At 45.4% G+C, this 6,476-nt stretch overlaps 1 long non-coding RNA gene across 1 annotated transcript; it reads right to left on the bottom strand.

Annotated features, from left to right (window-relative positions):
• Positions 1-2,776: 2,776 nt before the first annotated feature.
• Positions 2,777-6,476, bottom strand: LOC116217047. Its single transcript, XR_004160927.1, has 2 exons — positions 6,417-6,476; positions 2,777-3,264 (listed from the first exon to the last, which is right to left on the bottom strand). It is a non-coding gene; the product is annotated as an uncharacterized LOC116217047 (long non-coding RNA).

The raw sequence follows: 6,476 nt of genomic DNA, 5'->3' as shown, positions 1-6,476 counted from the left end.
AAAAAAAGAACATCAGTTCCATTTGCAGCAGCATTCATAGGACAGCCAGCACAAGTGCAGCAGAATTCCCTTGCACAGCAGTACTTTGTGCTGGTAAACTTTCATAGCACAGTACAATGCCTTGGAATTAAATAGGCAATAAAGCTTACATGCCTTTTTTACCCAACTTTCTATAAAAGGATGGGTGAGAAGACAGAGACCATATCAATTTCCAAGCAAGATCAGTTTCCTTAGAGCAAAGCCACCACTTACGAGAGGATTGGGTAAATGCTGGCATTCAAAGCAGGTTATTGCTTTCTAGCAGGGTTAGCAAAAGAAAACAGGAATCACAATTAGACTGAGAAGCAACAGCACCTTGGCAGCGGCAAATACGCTAAGCAAAAATTCCTAGTACACTAGAAAGTGTGGTTTGGCAGTCATTCCTATGCTAAGAATACTGAATATACCATTCACCTAGCTTTACATTTATTTCCACAAACAGTCAAGGAAAAAGCCAGATTGGCAATTTACAGACTGACAAGATGTTGTTTTATCAAGATTTTGAACAAATGGGAGTTTGTCTTAAAAGCTGTCCTCAACCATTACATCTGCAACGGCAACACACAGGAAGAAATGAACATCTCACAAAACTCTTCACTATCCCATACCAGATAGTAGTGCAATATGCACAGCAGTTTGCAGTGCTGGCACATCCATGCTGTTTTCCAAAAGTATAGCAAGAGAGTAACATGCATTCCAGGGTTTGATAGTGGTGGGGATGAATAACTTGGATGTTTTAACACCAGCAGTCCCCTTCTACGTACTGCAAGGATAAAAGACAAGGTATGCCAGAATGAACTTAGGGCATCAAGAGGAGAGAATGGAACTAGTGGAAACCTAGTCTGAAATTATGAGCACATTTCAAATGCGATGCAAAAGTTTTTCCATCAAACTTGAAGCAAGTTTGGTAATCTTTTAGCTCAAGCTGCAGACCATAGGAGATGCCACTCAAATTTATACTGAACTGAACAGAAAACCAAGTTTAACATATAAAAACAGAGCAACACTCTTTTTCTTTTAACTCTGAGAGACATTAAATGAGAAAGCCCAGGAAAGAAGTCAGAAACACAGCAAGCAAATGCTGAGAAATGCCCTCAGCTAACCAGCAGCAGCCAGAGCTCTTCATTTTTGTGGACTCTAAACAGCACTGACAGCATGCTCCTGTGAGGGAGAAGGCAGGTTCAGAGCTGAGTCTTTTAGGTAAAAGGAGATAAAAGAAAATTAAGAGTGACATTGGTGCAAAAAGGAATAGGAATCAGTAGGTGTCATACAGGCAAAACAGCAGTAACAAAAGCAGCGAACACAGATGTGATTGCATTCACCTCAGCCCCTGCCCAGGCCTTTTTAGGAATGCTTCCCCTTAAAATAAAAGCCTCTTCAATTCGAGAGAGAAACAAGCTTTGTTACAAGTTTTAGCCACAGAGAAGATTTTGCAACCAGACAGAAGTCAAACACGGTTCATGCACAGTTCCCACAGCTCCCCATGCACGTGAGGGCAGATTCTCACTTCGGGCCTGACCACTGGCTCAGCAGAATGCAGGCACCCACAAGCTTTGCCACCCATAAGGCTGCCAGGCCGCAGGCTCCAGCACCACCCTACAGCTCCCAGCCTTCCTACAGTCCTGCAGGATTTAAGGCCCTCCCTAAGCACTGGGCTTCATCAGCAGCCACCTGGCCTCATCCCGTGAAGTCCAAGCAACCCTGCCAGCTCCACTCCCCTGGAGGGGCACAGCCCACTCCTACAACCAAAAGAAAAAAAAAAAAAAAAAATTGGACACGCTGCTACATTCCCTGTTTGGTTCCAGATCACTCCTTCTATTTCTAAACAGTAATTACACTCAATGTGGTGGGCAGAAAAAAAAAAGTCTTCTCTAAATCAGCTTCATATGAGCAACTCCAGAGCTGGAAAAAAGACAAGCTTTGAGGCACACACATCCTCCCCCAAATCTAAAATGGCAGCCACGTGGTCCCGCCTTGGTCAGAATCAAGGCATACACATCTAGAAATGCACCCATTTATTGCAACTACAACACAACTGGTCTAATACAAGCAGTGCCACTTCTCAGTAACCTCACCTGCCTTGCAGCTTTAGCCCACTGTGGCTACACCAGTGCTGTACTGATTTCATGGCATGCATCAGAGCATCAGTATATGGAGAATGACTGCCATAGTGAGGGTAGGAATGCTTAACCAACATTCATAGGAGAAATACTGACATAATCTTAAGCATTGTGATACTGCCTTAATATAGATACACAGAGGAAAGAAAATACTTGTGCGGTGCATATTTAACCTGACACATTATAACTCGCTATGTTACCCTGTGATGTCAAAAGGTAATAAACCATTAAGGAAGAACAAATGAAATTTAAAATCTGGTTGTTTTTTCTAAGCTGCCTGTCCTTGAAACTCATGCCACTGATACAGCTGAAAAAACAGAAAGATCAGCTGTATGCAACTAGATAGATCAGAAGGTTGGCAGTGACTTATTGAATTAATTCTCTTTTTGGCTCCATATTTACATCTAACCAAAGCTCACAATCACTTCAGGGTTTGATCTAAAGCCATTGGTAGTCTCATACTAGGCTCACAGTGCCTGCACCATGTGAACTGTAGCTGAAGGATCCCATTTTTTCCCCCGAGGCATTCATGCTACCCAAGCTACCACCGACCAACAGCCTCTGCAGGCATAGCCATCCATTCTTGCTGTCAGCAAGTGAGCATGGGATGGTTCTTCTTTTTTTTTTTTTTCTTTCCATTTTTACTGTCAGAGGACTAGTGAGATAGCTCGACATTCCAACTGTGTGCCTATGTCTTTTCCCGTGGGACAACTGAGTTTCTCTCAATGACTTATCTCTCCCAGCTCCTCCTTCCAGACCCAAACAGCCCAAGCAGCAGCTGGAGGAAGCACTCTTACCCCCTCATGGATCTGAGCTCATTTCCAGTGAACTGTGACATCCATCTCCTTCAAGGAAGACCAGGTATCATCTGCAGTCCTTCAGCCAACTTCATCTTCCTGAGTCACTGCAACAATTAAATGGCCGTAACCAGCCAGTATCTTCTCTGCCAGCCTTTTGCCTCCAGTGAGCTGTTATTCATGGTCTTGTGGCACCTCCCTCACTGATACCTGCCTTCTGCTGTGTCAGAAGCAGTGCCCTCCACCTCCTCATCAAAGAGACCAAGTGGGCTTCCTTCTCTTGGGCCTTTGCTCAGACACCTGGAGAACTAGGGGTGATATGATTAAGATTCTTTAAATTTTGACATTTGGGTTTAAAAGAAAAAAATAAGTATTTATTCTTGTCATCTCCTTCTACCACACACCTTGAGGCAAAGCCTACTGCATTGCTGACTACATCAAACCACCACTTAGATTTTCATCACAGAAACACTCATCTAAACAGAGATTAGAAAAGCAAGAAGAGAGAGGAGAGGTGGTACTGAGGATTTCACCTTCTGCTCCAACAGTTGAGAAATACTTTGCAAAATCACTAGAGCCAAGAAATAATGTAAGTGCTAGAGAGGGAAAAATATCTCACCAAACTTCTGTTAGTGGAGACAAGGTACAAGGTAGAAAACACTCAGTTTCAATATAAAATCCTGAGTGAATTATAGAGCTGGCAGTTCTTCTCTTCCTCCCCTTTACCTTAACATTTTATGTGGAAGGCACCAAGAAATTGAATATCGCAAGTCCAAAAAGTGACCTTCTTTAAAAATAAGTTTATTGAATTACATCTTGGAGAAGAAAGCATGAAGTTTTCCTGAGGTCTAAACAAAATCACTGCCTATGATGTCATGTCCTTTGCAGATGCTAGTCCTGTCACCCAACAGGTATCCAAGCACAGCAGGGATGTCTCTGAACCAACCAGTTTCAATGCTTCTTTCCTTTACTGAAGTCAGAAGAAAAGGTGAGAGAAGTTCAAAGACACAAAGTAAACAATATTTAATTCAACAGTTCACATGCAGGCTTTTTCTCCCTCTGATGTTAACCCACATGCAGACAAGAAGAAAACCTAGCAGATCTGTGAAAATTTTTAAGTTTTGCTGAGTGATTCTAGTAGCACAGGCCACTCATATTTTCCTCTCATCATTCATTCTGACAGACCCAGTGCGAATAGTGCCAAATAGCTGAGCTCTTTTCACTGTTTGGCGCAAGAGCATTAATCTGCTAGAATTAGGACTGTCATTTAGGATTTCCAATAAGTGAAGGATGCTGAACCACCGTTACAAGATTTCAGCAGTGTTTAGTCAAGATATTGGGTTTTTTGACAGAGCAGTGATAAATTCTTTTAATTGAGATCATTTCAAGAATATGTAGCATATATGAAAGATACGCTCCATTAAATGACAAGTCCATGGGGCATCACGAGTCCTTTCACTTTCGCAGCCACAAAGGACAGAAAAGAGATGTAGACAAAGTATCTGTGTACTGAGGATCTGTAGGTAGGCAAGTCTTCCAGGTGAAAATGACCACAGGAAGGTGCAAAGAATCATGCTGCTATTCATTTCAATTTTGTTAAAAGACCACTCCTGTTGAGCATTTAACAACCGGTGGGGTAGAGTGCTTCTCCTCCTGCAGAAGGACAGAGCAAAACCAGCAAGGTGGTGCTGGGCAGGACATCAGAGCAAACAGCACGCAACTCAGCCACAGCTCAGCATCATCTGGCAGAACATTCTCACTGTATCCTGCTTGGGAGCGCTGGGTAGGGAGGATCCATTCTACTCAGGTCTTTACATCTGCGTCTGGCTCCCTACTGAAAGGTAGGGAGTGAGAAGAATGAGGAAAGGCAAAGGGCTGGAAGGGTATTTGGGACACTGGAAATAGCCTTCCTCTGCAGCCAGGGAAGATAAATGATCCCTTCCTTATTCCAAATGCAGTGCCAACCAGTGAACAAATGACTGTGCCTTTGACCCTAGGCTTTGGCTGTATGCTTATTATACGCACTTGAAAATAAAGTCTTGCTCTGAAAGTCTACCTCACTGGTTTCCAAAAAGGAGTAGATGGGACAGTGTTTCATCCTTATTTTCCCCTTTTCCTCCTTCTTCCTTCAAATAGCAAAGGGTAAACCAGTTCCATCAAGATATATAAGTGCGATCTAAAGCATTCAGTTTCCATTCCATTATTAAAGTTTAAGACTCTGTTAATTAGCATAATTTAACCTCAACTCCACAACCTGATCTACACAGCCAAGACCAGCAGCCGAGTCCAGCACCGTAGTCGCATGGTGATGTGTGGAGGTTCATTCACCTCTTGAATTCCCCACTGATGTGCTGTGGGCGTAATGGATCCACCGGAGGGCTCCCCAGCTGCGCAACAGTTTGGCTGAGCACCTAACGAAGGAGGCAGTCCGTGTGCATTGAGCTGGCTCTGCCCGAGGCAGCCTCCTACCCCTTCGTTCTCTCCGGAAACCTGCTTAGAACTGCCTCAAGAACACATACAGTCTGTCTTGAACAACTCAGTTCGTGGGCATCTGCACTATTCAGTTTTGTGTATGGGGGATGTTCCACCCAGCCACAAAACGGTTCCCAAATAGCTGGTGCCGACTGCCCTCAGCTCTAAGCTTGTCCTTAGGGCACAAAGATGCTGGATTTCCCCTAACTGTTCTTGTCTTACAGAAAGGCTCTATTTTTGGAGAGTTCGTGAGATGTTATTTATAAATACCAGGTATTTGAATGGACAGTTACTCAGCAGGTCCTAACCACCACCTCCTCCCGGCACACTTAGTGCTGCCTATAGAGTTTGCTCCTTACGACCGCCTTAGGTTCGCAGTGCACAGTCTGACTGCTGATCACCGGGAGCCCCGTGCTCGGCATCACCTGCTACATCAGCTGTTCCGCGCAGCTCCCCGCAAGCACTCAAACATTTTTAAATACTAAAACGGAATAAACATTCACCATCATTTGTGTTACGTCAGAATACGGCAAACAGAACAAGCTAACGCCAAAGCTGACAAAGCGACTGACTGGTGACCGCGCCGAGCTGCTACACGTTCTACTCTGAGAGGAGGAGGAGAGGATCTCGTTCTTCCTTCTGGGATTAGAGAAGGAACCATCAGTTCTTTGCTGCTCCCCTCCCCGGAGAGCCGGAACTCCGCTCGGGGACCGCGTGGGGACCGCGGAGAGCGGCTAAGCTGGGGAACGGCTCCACTTCGGAACGGCACAACTTCCCGGCACGCTCACCCAACCGCGGAGCGAAGTACTGGGAATAAAGCAGAGGGCTGAGCGGCAGGAAGAACTTCTGGGGAAGTCGCTCTGCGCACCTCTCACTCGGAGGTGCTTCCCCGAGCGCTCGGTCCCCCCGGCAGCCCGCAGACACCTGTTCGCGCACCGTCGGGGCCGGGGCGCACCCGCGGCATCATCACCCGGCCCCGGGCACTTACTTGAAGGTGAGGACGCAGAGGGGCCGGTAGGACTTGTGGCTGGTGTTCTCCGCCATCCGC

Source organism: Meleagris gallopavo, chromosome 1 (assembly GCF_000146605.3).
Source record: "Meleagris gallopavo isolate NT-WF06-2002-E0010 breed Aviagen turkey brand Nicholas breeding stock chromosome 1, Turkey_5.1, whole genome shotgun sequence".
Lineage (NCBI taxonomy): Eukaryota > Metazoa > Chordata > Aves > Galliformes > Phasianidae > Meleagris > Meleagris gallopavo.
This window is presented reverse-complemented; position numbering and strand designations above follow the sequence as displayed.